This window comes from Prionailurus bengalensis, chromosome F2, assembly GCF_016509475.1.
Source record: "Prionailurus bengalensis isolate Pbe53 chromosome F2, Fcat_Pben_1.1_paternal_pri, whole genome shotgun sequence".
NCBI lineage: Eukaryota > Metazoa > Chordata > Mammalia > Carnivora > Felidae > Prionailurus > Prionailurus bengalensis.
In genome coordinates this window covers 52,555,885-52,573,337 of record NC_057353.1, presented here as the reverse complement: position 1 = coordinate 52,573,337, position 17,453 = coordinate 52,555,885, and the positions used below count along the sequence as shown (strand labels likewise).

The 17,453-nt window shown below is 36.1% G+C and overlaps 1 protein-coding gene across 4 annotated transcripts in view; it reads left to right on the top strand.

The window, feature by feature from the left end:
* ANGPT1 (angiopoietin 1) overlaps positions 1 to 17,453 on the top strand; it is a 362,218-nt gene that overhangs the window by 329,402 nt on the left and 15,363 nt on the right. The window lies entirely within an intron of this gene.

Here is a 17,453-nt window from a genome sequence, read left to right as displayed (position 1 = left end):
ACAGATTAATTGTGGGTGTGGCGAGATACTGTGATCTATTGGAAAGTGTTTTGGAATAGGAATCAGAAGATGTGGAAGCTATTAAATAGTGAAGTCTGGCTTCCATGTCCACAAAACCAGGTTGGTTGTATCCGTGTTCAGAAAAACAGAGCTATGATAAGCACTGTGGAAATAAGAGATTTGTTATACAGATTACACCTTGCACAACTGTGAGATGAACTGGGATAGTGAAGGTCTGAAAGGTGAAGGTCCCAGCATAGCAGTGGACCAGCTGGAGCTTGCAGGGAAATCCAAGAAAACAAACATGTCCAGCCACCAGAGGAGGACCACAAAGGGGGAGATCTAAGGAACTATGTCACTTCAGGGTAGCTATGCTACCAATCAAGCATCCGTTGACAGGTCTGGGACTGTTGACAGCATGGGAAGGCAGGCTGGATGCAGAGTGGAAAAGGACAAGCTGGGAACTGACAGGCATCTCTTCCATATTGGCTGATGGTCAGATTCAGGCCTCTGCTTCCTCCCACCTTCCAAATCTCACACCAAGTCCTCTTTTGGTGAACAAGGAGGGATATCCTGGGAAACATAGTTCCCAGATTAACCAAGTTGACAGTAGTTTAATCTAGCTATATAACGCGGGCAATTTACATGTTACTTTAATACCTCAGTTCTGTCATCTTTAAGTGGGAATAATGCCCTCTCTCCTATCATCCTCACCATTTGTTATGGAGATCCAAGCAAAAAGAGTATGCAAACATACTTTGTATTGGACAAATTTAAATGCCATGCAACTATAAAAAAATTTACATATTTTTTTTTCAATTTGCATCACACCCAAGAAATTTATTACTGGTTTTGATAAGAAAATTAATTATATTCTGTATTGAAATCCATATTCCACTGTCCCAGAAATGTTTTACTGATTGGGATTTTTGTCTGTTTGTTAATTTGGCTTCAAGACCCAGTCCAGGTTCACTTATTTCATCTGTGATCTCTTCAGTCAACTTTTACTTAGAATAGTCTACCACATACCTACCATAAATATTTTTAAAAAATCCCAGTCAGTGTTCCTCAGAAATGTCTCTTTCTGGATTCACCTTATTATTTCTTCCTGATGAGATTCAAATTAAATCTTTTTGGTGAGAATGCTGTATAAACAATATTATGTACTTCCCATTTTATCACATCCAAAGGTACAAAGAGTTAATTTGTCCCATTATTGGTTTGGCTAAGTTTAATTCACTTAAGGTTTTGTTTTCATTTTTGCAATGGAATATGTAATCTCTTAAAGAAAATTCTTACAAAATATAATGTATAAAACCCATAAAGCGTATCCATTTTGGTTAAAGTGTGGGGGCCTACTACAATATCCTTTTGGCCCTTTCATTGCTAGTACCTCAGATGTTTGTAAAGCATAGTTTAAAAAGTGTTGTATTATATTATTATAGCTAAAAAAGTAAAGATTTACCAATTGGAGAAAATTTAGTTGTGCTACTTTAATGTATATGAATAAAAAGAAAATTACATGAAAAAATTTCAGCCTTGTTAGAAAGGCACAGTTTATCGAACATGTTTTATTACACAAGTGATTTTACATGTTAATTTTTTTTCTACTCTTGGTTACACTTTGTTCCCTAAAGTTAATTCTTTTATCTTACCATGGTATTAACTGGATTATTAAATCCTTTATCACGGATAGTATAATGACAAGCTTAAAGGTAACCCCTCTTTGAACCAACAGAAAATCTCTATTAATAAAGTATGAATGATAATGTTTAACCATTTATAATTTTCATCTTATAATTACAATCTTACTATAATATTGATGCACAGTTTAAGAATATTCTCCATATTTTATTATCTCCATGTAATTTGTTGGGGATGAATGATACCTTCAGGTTAAAGCCTTGTTCTGAAGAGATTCCACATGAAGAGATGAATGGAATGTTTGGGGAAAAAATTGTCAAAAAAAACCCTTAAAAATAATTTAGCCATTAAATATCTTTCTGCACAAAATTTACTTTTGGCCAACATCTTTATTGGGGAAGAGTTTGATGTAATGGGTAAAGCCTTGTATTGGGAATTAAGAGCCATGAATTCTAGCCTTGGATCTGTAGTTATTTCCTGAATGACCTTGGACAAGTTACTTCACTTTTCCAAGTCTCAGGTCCTCAGAAGTAAAATAAGAAGGTAAGAATGAAATCTTTTCAATTCCAAAATCTTATTTTTTTTTATCATTAAAATACTCCCATGTCATGTATGTATTTCAAGGACAAATTAGTGTAGAGTGAAAAGAATTCTCTAGAGCCTCCCACATAAATTTAAGCCCTGCATTTTTGTAGGTATTGCAAAACTTGTTTTACTCTCTGTAGTGAAATGTTTTTCATTTCTCTGATCCTCTGGGCTATACAGTCCTGGCTAGAACCAGTAGCAGATGTGTTGAAATACCAAGAAGAAAGTTATTTTTTACAGCACTTCTGGACTGATCAAGGTAGAAAAAAAAATAGGGAATCCTCTGGCTGTTTCTACCCTCTTGAATTTTTAGCCTAGATTGCAAACTCAAGGCTTTAAGTCATTTTATTTGTATTTCCAAATAATGTCTCCAATGTGGGAGTTATCTTACTATATTTAGACTACAATTTTTGTTATAGTTCCTTCCTGAAACAGAGAAAAAAAATGTTTTACTCAACATAATTTGTATTTTATACTCTGACCGAGACAAAATATTCATAAGGAGAAAGGAATGATCTTACAAAGTCACTTTGTACCTCTCCAGGTCTTCTAATGGTCAGGAAAATCCCTTGATTTTATTAAAGTAGATTAATGCCAGTTTCTAGAGTCCTGGATTTTTCTAAGCCAACAAAACAAATGTTCCAGTCCTGTTAGGTCTAAGATTCCCAGAGGATTCCTGCTCTAGAAAAACTAATGCTGGGATTCAGACAATTGCTATTCTAGAAACTTCTAGGTTGGTGAGAGTTGTTAGAAGCAGAGCTAGCTCTGCCTCAAGGAAATAGTCTAGAGAGATGACCTGTGATCCCACTACTGGGAGTCCTCCTAGTGCTGTCCACTACTGAAAAGATGAAAGCTCTGTTTTCAAGGAATAAAATATTTGTTATGTTCTAGTATGTGCTATCCTAGGATAAAATATCCACAGGGATTTCAGCAGTCAGATATGTATGTGTGTTTACACATGTGCCTACACATGTGTGATGAGGATAGGGGAAGGAGCAGATAATAGACAAACAGGCAGTTACAATACCGTGAACACAGTGAGTTCACCAATAAAGACAAGTATGGCATGAATAGGGGGATCTAACCAATTTGGGAAGCTGAGAAGACTTCCACAGGGTAGCCTAAGTTGACATACAAATGGCAAATTGGAATTAGCTAGAAAAATAGTCAAAATTGGAGATAGAAGAGGGAATAGCATATATTAAGCCTCATAAATGAGACCCGGTATGTCTTGCTAGGTCTATGGTTAGATTGATGTAAATGGTTATTAGCTTTTGCCTAAGCATGGAGTATAAGGGGACAGGAACAAAGCATAATGCTAAGAGCAAAGAGGATAGCCACACAACTCGTAATATGGAAGAGATTTAGGACTGGTAGCTAATGATAGCTTCTGAGGGCAGCTCATTTGAAATGGTCTTTCACATTTCAGTCAATTTTTTTTTCACTCAGTGTTTTGATCAATTTCATTCAATAAATATGAACAACAACAATATGCAAGGCATTATGAGTGAAACAAAACCCACAGAACTCAACCCCTATTCTTTAAGAGCTTCAAAACTCTGTGGCTGACTTGATTTTCATTATCCTTCAAGCCTCAGCTTGATCTGAAGAGCTATGCTTCCTACATTGGATAAGAACTCCTTTCTTTCTGCTGTCACTGTGCTCTGTGCATATCTTTATCAGACTCCTTATTACACTGGATTGTAATTGACTATTATTTGGCTCTTCCCTAGATTGCCCCCTCTAGGAGTGCAGGGATCTCTCCACAAGGTTTGACATGTGACTGGAAAGGAAGCGCTGTCTAATAAATATATGAAAGACATATCAACAAGGATTTTTGGTTGTTGTTCATTCAACAGACAACTGGCTACTATTTGGCATTTATTGATCTAGATGCTGGAAATCAGAGATCAACAAGTCAAAATTCCTGCCCTCAGACGTTTATGGTTTAGAGTGACGGCATATGCCAATTTCCGTGTAAGACTTTCATAAAGTGCTATGTCCTTTAGGTTTTGGTTTGTTGCTTGGATGAGATTCATTTCCCTGATCTATTCAGCTCTAGGCTCTTCTGTTTTGTTTTGTTTTGTTTTCTTTACCTGTAAATGATGTGCAAGAATTTCTGTATTGCATGATGCCAAGCAAATGAAATACGATATTAACAAAATAGAAAGACAACGTACCTTGTTTTGTAGGCCAACTGATCTTGAAAAAGGATACTGTGTTGTTGACACTGATAGGTAGTTTTTTTGGCTACAAGAACTAGGTTCTCTGCCTACAATTTTGATAACTGCCACTAGGTGTCAGTAAACATTGATTTTATAGAATTCATCATGGATGAATGAGAGCTTAATGAAAATTACAAGATTTAGTTAATTATACTTTTTGAGTAGAAACTTCAAAATTGTGACAATTAAAGTATAAAATATTTATTACTCTGTAACTTATAATTTTTTCTCTCTAGATGATTTATTTCTTTTCTAAGAGTCTTTACCCATTTCAATCATAAACATCGTAAAAGCATTATAAATAATTATGCCAAGTATCAATAAATATCAACATTAAATGCATCAACTACAAATCTTGTTTAATAGTAGCATCATAACATTCAGCTTTAATATTAAATAAAGTATTCAGCTAAATATTTAAAATATCTGCAAAGTGCTTAGATATGTCTCTTGGTGCTAACAAACAAAGGCCAGTGTTTATGCTGATATGCTTATTCTCTATTGAAAGAATCAAAAGTACTATTTTATTACCTGGCTCAGTTAGAAATTCAACTAAATAGCTGCATAAAGATTTTAGTTTTATTCATATTTAGGCTTCAACTTCCTTTCCCTCACATACCTTCTTAATCAATTGTAGAGAGAACTTTCTAAGTCTGATCATTATATACAAATTTGAAGGTCACATCATTGTTATAAAAGAACTATTTCAATGAACTCTGCTTTAAAAATAATAGATGTGATTAAAGATCAAATGAATAGTTGGTACCTATTTATAATCTGATTCTTAAAGTACACCCTGTGTTCCTAGCAGAAGAATTACATCTGAATGGTGTATGTTTCTTTGACATCTTCTAATCCAGAAGATACTCTAATTATGAGAAACATCAAGTCAATATTTCCTTTAAAAACAATAATTTTAAAGATGTAGTTGTCTAATATACATTATTATTCTGTTCATTTCTTAACTGAGTATAATTTTGCTTTAATCTATATAACTTCACTAAAACTACTCTCTTAAAAGTTACTATAATTATTTTGAAATCAGAGTCTGCATTCATTTATTTGTCGAGCCAGCTAGTCATCAAAAATTTATCATGTTGCTAATATTTCCCTGATACTATTTAGTTGCATATAGAGTGTGCATATAGTCAACTAGGGTGTGCATATAGTCAACTAGGGTGTTTGTTTAAAGTGTAGATTTCTGGGTTCCATATCCAGAGATTCTGATCTTAGATCTGTCAGTGTTACCAACTCCACCCAGGTGATGTTGATGCAGAACTAAAACTTTAATGACTCTAAGAGGAGACACCATCCTTGCTGGTCTTGTGGTGCTGATAGTTTAGAAGATAGAAGAAAACATGATATAGCTGGCTTCAAACAAAAGTTGCAGCTGCAGTATGTTGTAGCATGTCTTTATTTTTTTAATCAAAGAATCATGGACCTTTTTAAAAAAATGATGGCACTATGGATCTTCTCCCCAGAATAACTGAAAAAACTGAATTTTGTTTATATTTCTGTGTGATTCAACTCCACACTCAAAGTCCAGGGGTAAGAACACTTGGAATTAGACTCTAGTTGGGTAATAAAGAAAAGTGGTCTATTCAGCTGGGGTTGAGGATGGATGAGATACATTGGAGGAGATTAAAGGGTACAAGGAAAGGCTTCACAGAGGAAATCCTTGGGGATTTGTGAAATATGAGTAGGTGTTCAAGGAGAAAGTATGGGGGATGATGGCAGAAGCAGAAAGGTCATAAGATTCCAGCCAAAGAGGCAACATGGACAAAGACCCAGAGATGGGAGAGAGCCTGCACCAGTTAGAAAATAGCAAGTATCTCATATGTGGGAGTTCACTGTGCTACAGAAAACAGAAGGCCATGTTCCATGATAAGGAGTTTGGATACTATCTTATACTAATTTTGAAGAGAAATAAGCACACTGATGATTTTGGTCAACAGAAGAATCTGCTTATGCACACTGGAGCCTTATTTGTAGAACTTATAGCAACACATTATCCAAGTACAACAAGAGAAAGTATTTCCTCTTTGCAAAGAAACCTCAGACAATGCCTCTCAATGGCTTTCAGCATTCTACTCACCCTTTCCCCTCTGTCTTCCCCTAGGGGATGCTGGAAAGAAAGTTTCTTGCTGCTCTTTAAACAGACATTAAAATGAGAACAAACCTACCTCCCTTGAACTTGCTTATGCTAAAAAAATCACCAGTTTCAATCACAAGTTTTACAAGGTCTCGACTTAATTTAGGGGGGAAAAAAGCAAACCCATAAACTCTTTTAGATGGCCATGGTCTTTTGGGCACAAGAAGGGTGTCCAGTCAGTGATCCACTCATGGAGAGCTGACTCTGTCAGCCACACATGACCCCAGGGGAATTGAAGTATGTTTAAGGGACTGTTTGTATTTTTTTAGAGAGGTCTTAGTGCCATATAATTCATTTGGCACTCATTTTTTTCTACATATTCTTAGAAAAGGGGAGGAATACTGGAAGAACTTTGCTGTATTTAGAACTAAAACTAGAGAATGAGTACAGTGTGTATTTATGAACTTTGGAAAGTATGGTTTCATGGTCACAAACTTCATGAAAATTATCTTTACATGTACAGAATAGAGTGTACTCTCTCAGCACTATGAAGAGGCACAGAAATAACAGTGTGCTAGTTCTCTATTTTCCTTACAGGAAGAATTTCTCCTGAGTTTTGAACACAGGCAACCTTCATGCCATTGAGAAACTTTGAAAACTGTATTTTACTGGACTTTGGAACCGGGATAGCTGGTAACAGTGTTTCCAGTGTGAAGACCTTGAGGAGATTTGGGTGGCTGATAAACACATTTTTACAGAGTTCTGCATTATATTAATATTTGCAAATCAAGGGAGAGACATTAAAATGTATGCTGTGAAAACAAATAGGTGGAAACTTACCATGCAATTTATGCATGTATAATGAAAACCAATCAGAAACAGAGAACAAATAAAACTGGAAATTTATCGTTCTCAATCAGAGCACAGATTCCCATGACCAACACTATCTCAAACATTTTTCACTTACACATCTTCCACTAAACATGATCAAAAATAAATAACAGCTACCTCAGGGCATCTGAGGCTTAAGAAGCAAATAAGATAACACACTCCTTCTTAGCTTAATGGTTAGTTTGATATACAGCAATGCTGCCAATTACTCAATAATCCAATTCCATCTAAGAACAAATGACACCAATTCAGGAAGATTGAATATGATGAAGAGAGCTGTTGGGGAGGAAGGTTGACAATTACAGGATGAGTTGCTATGGGTGATCATTTTCAGGGATTTTTTCCCCAGTATCAATTATGAGTAAAGAAAGGGGAAAAAAATCACATGCTGGATTCAGCCAATAAAGCACCCTATTATGTCAAAAGAAACATAAGATTCTCAAAAAGTTGAAATTTTAATTTATAAATAAACATTTGAACTAAAGGATCATTATTCAGGCATCTGGGTTAAAAATAATATAGACCTGGAGTGCCGGGGTGGCTCAGTAGGTTAAGTGTCTGACTTCGGCTCAGGTCATGATCTCATGGTTTGTGAGTTCAACCCCACGTTGGGCTCTGTGCTGACAGCTCAGAGCCTGGAGCCTGCTTCAGATTCTGTGTCTCCCTCTCTCTCTGCTCCTTCCCCACTCATGCTCTCTCTCTCTCTCTCTCTCTCTCTCTCTCTCTCTCTCTCAAAAATAGATAAATGTTAAAAAAATAATATAGACCTTAAACTAAGTAGTTAGTCAGCAAGTTTCTTGTCCTTTGTACTTAGTATTCTGCTTGCTCTATATAGAACGAGAATAATTTTCAAAGGAAATGGCACCTTATGAATTTGAGAAAATTTCATTTTAATTTCTCCAGCTTACTACCTACATGCACGTCTTTAATTAGCTGCATCTCTGTCTCGTTATTTTCATCACTCTCCATATGTTTATGTATATCTATCAATATCATATATATTTTAATTTAATTTAGATTTATTCATATAACTTATGTTTCCTGAGCTACTGTGTATTTTATGGTTATTGGTTAGGGAAGTTTGATTCCCTAAGTTGTAACAATCCTTTAAGGATTTTCTATGTATCACCTCATTTAATCTTCAGGACAGTATTAAAAGAACATAATAATTTTTAGAGCCATTTTACAGACGAGGCAACTGAGGATCACAAAGATTACCTAGGTTGCAAATCCAGAAAGTTAAGTTCCGAACTCTATTCTGTTATTCTAATTCTGGAGGCACACATGTACATGACATAATCTTACTCTTCAGAAGCGAATATTTTATTTATCCATTTGTGTGTGTGTGTGTGTGTGTGTGTGTGTGTGTGTGTGTGTGTGTGTGTGGAGTATGAGGAGAGAAAGGAAAGAAAGAATTTTTACTAATGACTTTATTGTTATCCATTTTCTTCATTCATATTTTGTACCACACCACCTATAGCTGTTTGATCTTTATGTCTTTTTAAGCATATTTAAATCTCTGTCATAGTCTTCATTTTTGGCGAGTCAAACTTCACATTACTAGGTTTTTAATCACCCTACTTGCACCCTCTTTTCTTTTGAAACTTCTTTTGAACTTTTCCTGCTACATATAGATTTATATCTATGAATGTAGGTCATCGCCATGCAGCTGTCTATTGTAGGATGTATTCACTTATATTTTCATACGTGGACTGACTTTTTTTAGATATTTTCCTATCATTGTCTCACATACTCCTTGACAGGCTCTTGCAAACAAATAAATAATTATGTTCACTTATGGAGTAAGACAATATAGCTCCAACATTTGAAAAACAGTGTTGTACATAATGACACTGACTTCATAGAGCCTCCTCCAACAGAGATTGCAGCCCTAGATCCAACATTGGAAAACAAACCTTCTGTCCTCTAACAAACAAGGTGAAGATTTTTTTTAATTTTTAAGTTTATTTATCTATTTGTAGAGAGATAGAGATGAGAGAGAGAGAGAGAGAGAGAGAGAGAGAGAGAACAAGTGGGGCAGGGACAGAGAGAGGGAGAGAGAGAGAATCCCAAGCAGGCAGGCTGTGTGCTGTCAGTGCAGAGCCCAATGCAGGGCTCAAACCCATGAACCATGAAATCACAACCTGAGGCAAAATCAAGAGTCGGATGCCGACTAAGCCACCCAGGAACCCTAAGGTAAAGCTTTTGAAACAGATTTCTAAGTGAATATCTAGGTTCCAGAGGGAATTATGTGATAGAGACACGTGTACAGATATAGGTCCCTTTGTAAACTCAATGGTCTCATTTCTCATATGGACTCCCCAGTATTTATTTTAATGGGTTATTTCATGAGCTATTTCTTCAAATATCAACAGATACAAATGAATTACATCCTCATTATAGCAGTATCCCAATATAATTTCATCAGATTATTAAAGTCATTAATATTGGGCAAATTTCACATCAGAAAATAAATGCCCAGGGGGCTTGAATTGTAAAACATAATTAAATTATAGTTAAAATGTTATTACATGTAAGCCATATCTTGAATGGGTAAAACTTAAATTCTAAACAATTTTAACTTAGTTCATAATTGACTCAAATATTTATTGTATGCCTGTTGTGTTTATAGTATATGGAGTTTATAAAGATGGCTGGCTTATAATATGGTAAGGAAGAGAAAGCACACATGTAGGTAATAATACTACAGTAGGCAAAATGAGATGTGCCACAAGAGAAGCAATTTATCTATGGAATGACAAGTTAGAGGAGAAGGAAGAGAGGAAGCATCCTCTGCAATATTTGTGCTTGTCTTGAAGATTGGCTCATTTTGGAATTGTGAAGATAGGGAGAAAGGTACCAAAACAGTAAAGCTCTCATCATTTAAAAGAACAAGATACACTAGACAGTCCTGAACTAGACAGAATAAAATGTTTATCTCAAAAATACTATTTTGAAAAAAAGATAGAATATACACACACACACACACACACACACACACACACACACACACACATATATATGTGTATATATATAATATAGGACTCAAGTCTCCCCTTGTGGTAAGATAAATTTATATTCTTTCCTGTATCTCAGGGTTTCCAGACTTAGTAATTTCCACTAGAACTTTATATACTTAACAAAAGGGCATTTAAAACATAAAGAGTTTCAGCTTCAAATACTAATATAATAAAAGGAATAAAATCTATCTTAAATGTTTAGTATCCAAATAACTTCATTGTCTGTCTTTTCACTTGATATTCCCAGCACATTCAAATGACTGATGAAAACCTTTTTCTTTCTTATCTTTTTTTTATGTTAAAATTGTGCTATGGATTTCACAACCCCTATTTATTTATTTATTTATTTATTTATTTATTTATTTATTTATTTCTAAATGTGTATTTTGAGAGAGAGAGAGAGCTTGAGCAGGGAAGGGGCAGAGAAAGAGGAGAAGAGAGAGATTATCCCAAGCAGACTCCTTGCTGCCAGCGCAGAGCCCAATGTGGGGCTTGAACCCAAAAACTGTGAGTTCATGACCTGAGCTGAAACCAAGAGTCAGACACTTACTGGACTGAGCCACCCAGGTACCCGTCACAACCCCTTTACTGAAAATATCCTCTTCATCCTCTCCAAAAGTCCATGTCCTCCATATCCTCCAAAGCTTATCTCTTCCACTAATTTTTTGAACAGTTTAGCGTCTTCTGAGTTTTTCTCTCACCCTTTTTCCAACAATACTAATTATTTGTATACTTCCCAACGATGTCTTCATAACACCAAACAAATGCTTAATCTTGCTAGAAGCCTAAAACAAAAGCTCTTTTCTCTATATATGTTTTGACGAGAGATACATTGTCTTTATTTTCAGCAGAAGATGCCACCTGTATCATTTACACTCCATCTAAAAGACATGCTCTGCTAGTCTCTTTGCTAATGGTGCCCAGCTCTTTCCATAAGGAAAGGAGGGAAGTTAGAGCTGAGACAGCCCTGGAGCAGGAGGAACTGGGAGAGAGCAATGTTGGGAAACTCAGTCAGATTGAGTCATTGTTACCAGGCTTTGAAAGAAAACCATGGAGGTCATTTTGCATTTTCTTCAAGTGATTGTGAGGAAGACAAACTAGTTCCATATGGTGGCAGGGCAAGAGCTCTGAGCTCTTGCAGAGAGAGCTCAGAGAAATCTGCTGCATGAGATCTGCTCAGCTTGTCAGTTCGAAAGACCTTAGAGTTCAGATATCTGAGAGTCTTTCTACTGTTTTAAAGAGCCAAGGCCAAACTTCAATTTGTCATACATACAACTCCCACTGCCTTGGGTAATGAAAGAGCCTCTTGACTTCCTGAATACCGTAAAGATGTAAAAATGGAAGAAGCATAGGAGTCTCTTAAGTAGATAAAATTAGTGAGAAACCAACTTCATGACATTGGGCTGCCTATTTTAAAGAAAAGTAAGTTATAGAATCATTTGTATGATCCATAAGTATATTTTGAAGTCTTTTATTTAATAATAGAACTTGCTATTGTCCTACATTTATTAAGAAATACAATTTAGCCTTTCTGGTTATTTAAATTTCTATAAGTGAAGGAAAAGGGATAACTATGTGTTCATTGAGGATGACTAGAGAACCATCTCAGATGACTAGGGAGTAGTGACTAATTTCAACATGCACCTGTCTGTTTCATTTTTCCTTCAGATGCTTATTGAGGGCCGCCTGGGTGGCTCAGCTGGTTAAGCATCCGACTCTTGGTTTTGGCTCAGGTTGTGATCTCAAGGTGATGAGATCAATCCCTGTGTCTGCTTGGGATTCTCTCTGATTCTCTCTTTCCTCTGTCTCTGCCCCTCCACAGTCATGCACATTCAATCTCTCTCTCCCTGTCTCCCTCTCAAAATAAATAAACATTTAAAAAGACGCTAATTGAAAACAATCATAATGCTGACATTCTGTACAGCCACTGACCAAATCATGCTAAGAAATGTGGGGGCTTTATCCTCATTAATTAGGAAAAATGGGTTTAAAAGGATGAATACCATCATTTTACTCAGTGGCTACCGTTTTATTCATATCTAATCATGTTCTTTGGAGTTTTTGTGTTATTTTAGGTGTTTTTGTTTATTTTCATTTTGGGTTTTGGGGGGTTTTTTAGTGCTTTTTTTTCATCTTCCATATTTCTGTCCCTAAGCCAAATACTTTACTCTGGAATAATGTTTGGTTTTTATCTCCTAACACATCATCCTTCATGAAAACCACATCTACACTGGCTGAACATAAGAAATAAATGTCCAGGATTCCCATGGTGTTATTTTGGGGGAGTATTCTTTATAATGACTCACACTTCAATTTTCCTTTCACTACATTCATATGCAAGGCCAACTTTGGCCCTTCTGTATATTGACTTCTCTTTTGTAAAGTGAAGTATCATTAACATAGAAGAGAAAGCCATGGTTAGTTAAACTATACATAAAGACTTCAGAAATTAGAACCACTGTATAAAAGAACCACCTAAATATTCTGTTTGAACCTCAATTTAAATAAGTTTCCTTATCTAATTAGAAAAAAATACTTGGTGTTGGTGAATGGCCAGCTCTTAGTTTGCCTGTATCAGATAACTAGCTAAGAGTGTTGGCTTTGGGTCAATAATTGCTGTTCTGTACTAGCTAAATAGTTGCTAAGAAAGATTGAGCCGCTTAACTGTTCAGATGACCTACCCTTGACTACACAGTTGCTCCCAGAATCCTTGTGGGATTCCACAGAAGCATAGTTGTCCTCATTTGTAAATTTCTTAAAATAGTGGTGAGAAACATATTTTTATGAAACACCATCCCTGTTTCTCAGTGCAAGAAAATGACTCTCCATGGTGCCTCTTCCCTAGAACTTTCCCCTGTGACATGCTAAGGATATAGACTCAGACACAGTGAATACTACTATATATAAATTGCAGGTTTAACTCAGTCTTGTACAGTGAAAATCCTCTAAATGTTGATCTTTTCACTTTTATTTCTTTTTCATTGAGATATAATTGACATATAACATCATATTAGGTTCAGGTGTATAACACAGTGATTTAATATATGCGTATAATGCACAATGGGCCTTCTAGGAATGGGGTCAACACATGGAAATGTGCACAGAAATGAGAATATGTTGATTTGAGGGGTAAAGTAATTGGGGTTAGGTGGCATGGGAAAAAATAGAGGATGGCAAGATCTTCCAAGCCTTTGTAAACCACAATAAGGCATTTGGACATTATCTTTCATGTGTTGGGAGAACAACTGAGGGATTTTAACCAGAGTAGAAGAATAATGAGATGCAGGTTTTTGAATGAGCCTTACAGAGCATGGATTTTAGGGCAAAGGGGAAGGAGCAAGATTCAAGGCAGTGAGACCAGTTGTAAAACTTTTCTAATACAGAAGAACTGCCAGGACTAGAAGACTGACCTTTTGATGTTGATTAAAAGGATCTGCAAAAATGTTTCTTTTTACTTACAGACTCTAACATATAGCAATAATGTAGTTTGTAGAGGCAAAAGTCAGGAAGACATCGTTGATGTTTATTCTACCCTTTATATGCTTGCATACATATTTAGAGATATATGAAGGTGTCCTTAAACTTGTAACAACTGATGGTATAGTCATACAATAGCTCCAAATGAAGGTGGAGAAGGATATGTAATAGCATGAAAAAATGGTTATAAAATTATGTGTGGAAAGCATGGTATAAAGAAATATGTAGAGTACAGTTTGTATTTATACATGAAAAGAAACTATTTTGGAAGGTGCAAAACTAATGTAAGTGATTACTTCTAGACAGGTAGTTGAGGCAAGCCTGTGGGCAACAACTTTATGTGCATTGTTCAAAATTTTTATAATATGATCAGATAGTACATATATATTTTAAAATAAATATTTTCAATTTGGAAGGGGAAAACAAGGAAAAGACTAAATGCACATAAACCATAATGTCAAGAGTAGTTATATTCAGAGATGAGATTTGTGTTACTTTCTATTTTCTTCTTTTTGCTTTTCTCTACTTCCTAAATTTATAATTGGGCGTTCCTATTGCCATGTTAACACAAAGAAACCATTGTAAACTATGAGGCTTAAACTGCAACCCTCTTGTGAAAGGATAAAAGTATAAACTATATCCAGCACATAGCAGTCACTTACTTAATATCAATAGAACATTGGTGCTCAAGTTACCTGCAAATGATAGTGTAGAAAATTATCATGTTCTGGAATCTCTAGCCCCATCGGTGAGCTTAGAGCTACTAACAGGATACTGGTATTGACTTACCTTTTGAAAAAAGAAGGAAAGTCATCACTAATCATAGAGAAGCCAAGAATCAGAGTTGGAATTTAGCATGGCTCATCCAAGAGCACCTGTGGGCAAAACTCACCCAGTCCCAGTGGAGTAGGAGATTTTAGGCCTGCAGTTGTAGCCACATAATTTTGGAATCATTCATCTTCTTCCCCCAACTGATTCTGTGTTCACTAAACAAGCAACTTTCCAATTATATTTTGGCTTTCTGTGTGAAACTCTAAGAAAAATGTGAGCCTGGATTCCACAATGTTCCCATTTTGAGTGTAAGTGGTGAGCTAACAAGAGTCTCTCTTAGCTTTGAGAGTGCGTGGCTATCTCTGAAAGGCTGAGAAAGTGATCAAATCTGGAAGGTTGTGAATTCACACAGGTAACTTGTCCCAGGCTCCAACTGGTGACCTCTCAACCTTACTTTCCCCTGATGAAACCCGCCTCCAAGTGGGCTGTCTACAACCTGAAATGTAAATCCACATTTAAAAAATTCTACAATTCATGGGGCGCCTGGGTGGCGCAGTCGGTTAAGCGTCCAACTTCAGCCAGGTCACGATCTCGCGGTCCCGGAGTTCGAGCCCCGCGTCAGGCTCTGGGCTGATGGCTCAGAGCCTGAAGCCTGTTTCTGATTCTGTGTCTCCCTCTCTCTCTGCCCCTCCCCCGTTCATGCTCTGTCTCTCTCTGTCCCCAAAAAAATAAATAAACGTTGAAAAAAAAATTTTTTTAATAAAAAATTCTACAATTCTTGGGGTGCCTGGGTGGCTCAGTAGGTTAAGCATCTGGCTTCTGCTCGGGTTGGGATCTCATGGTTCATCAGTTCAAGCCCGGTGTTGGGCTCTGTGCTGATAGCTCAGAACCTGGAGCCTGCTTCAGATTCTGTGTCTCCCTCTGTCTCTGCCCTTCCCCTGCTTACACTCTGTCTCCCTCTCTCTCTACTCAAAAATAAATTTTAAAAAAAATCTACAATTTTTGTCACCAGTGATTTTTAGCTGGCCCCTCAGAGTTTTAAAATACAGACTTATATATGAGAATTTACCTTTAGAAGCTTCCCCCAACCTACTATTAACACTAGGTTCTATTAATCATTGAAAACAACAAAATTTGAGTAGGGCTTAATTGTATATTTTGCTCTGACTCAAACATCTCTGCAGAATATCTGTAAAATGTTTTCACACAACCATATAACATTACTGTTATTTTCTAAAATTAATATCAACCTTGCAAAATAATAAGTGGACCTTTACATATACTTAGGTGCAAACCCAAGTCAAATATAGGTATCAAAGAATGAAAATCCAAATATTAATTGATCTGTATTATTTTTTTAAATATTTATTTTGAGAGAGAGAGAAAACATGAGTGGGGGAAGGGCAGAGAGAAAGAAGGAGAGAGAGAATCCCAAACCGGTTCTGTGCTGTCAGCAGGGAGCCTGATGTGGGATCGATTTCACAAACCATGAGAGCATGACCTGAGCCGAAATCAAGAGTCAGATGCTTAACTGACTAAGTCACCCAGGTGCCCCTCATATTATTTCTGTTTAATAATAATGTAACATTTGTTCAGAGCTGGCCTAAGTCCCAGTAGTGTCTCCCTCATACAGAGATATTAACTATATTGTGAGTGGATAAGATTTATAAATAAGACTCAGGTACAGAAGTGGTAATACACGTGGATATGAAAAGAATATTCCTAGATGATTTTGATGAATGAGAACTGAGGAACCATGTTAGGTAGAGTTGGAAAGAAGGTAGAGGGTCAACTAGAGAAGACCTTGTATATCAAATTGACAACCTGACAACCTGAGTGTAGCTATTCTGAGCCCCGAGGAACCACTGAAGGACCTGAGCAAGTGTGCATTTGTTCCAATTGCCCAGATGGATATAAAACAATATATATAGGGTCAGTAGGAAATGACCAGACATCAGAGAACTAATTACATTAGGCATCAACTGTGATTTATCCACTAGTTTTTGAATTATAGGCTAGTATTCTTCAGTCTGCAAAGAGTAATCAGATACTAATTGAGAACATAAATTCCCAGTCCTAGTGAAAAGGCCTTTTTCACAAATAACCAGATGATTTTTTATATGTACAACTGTTGCAGAGCCTCGGATATACGTTAATTTAAATTTTATATAAGAAATGTTTCTAGAGAGTAAGGTAGGTTAGGTTCTTTGAAGAATGCCATATTTGAGGTTAAACAGTTGGCATTTTGAACTTAATTTTAGGGATACTTCTAGAATATAAGCCCCTTAATGGCATGGCCCTTTGGTATATCTTAAGTGCTTAGAATAATTCCTGGTATGTAATATGTGCTCAACAAACATTTCTTCAGGGAATGTATAATGATTAAGAACTTGGATTTTAAAGTCAAACATAGCCAGATTCCAGCTTATTTATCTTCTCTAAATCTTGGAATGCAAAATTGGTATATTGATGCTTAGATCACAGATTTAATATAAAAGTAAATTAAAGAATAAATGGAAAGCATTTAGCAGATTTTTTGGCACAGAGCAAGTCTCAATCAATGACAATTATTATTAGTATTGCTGTTAAGAATAATGTGTACACATCATCACTGCTTAACATTAACATAGTTGTATGCTGTAATGGCACTCTACAAGGCATTTTTTTCTTTGGAGATTAATACTTGTAGTAAAATCAACCCATTTTCCTTTTGTGGATCCTGTACTATCAGAACCATATGAGTTTGAG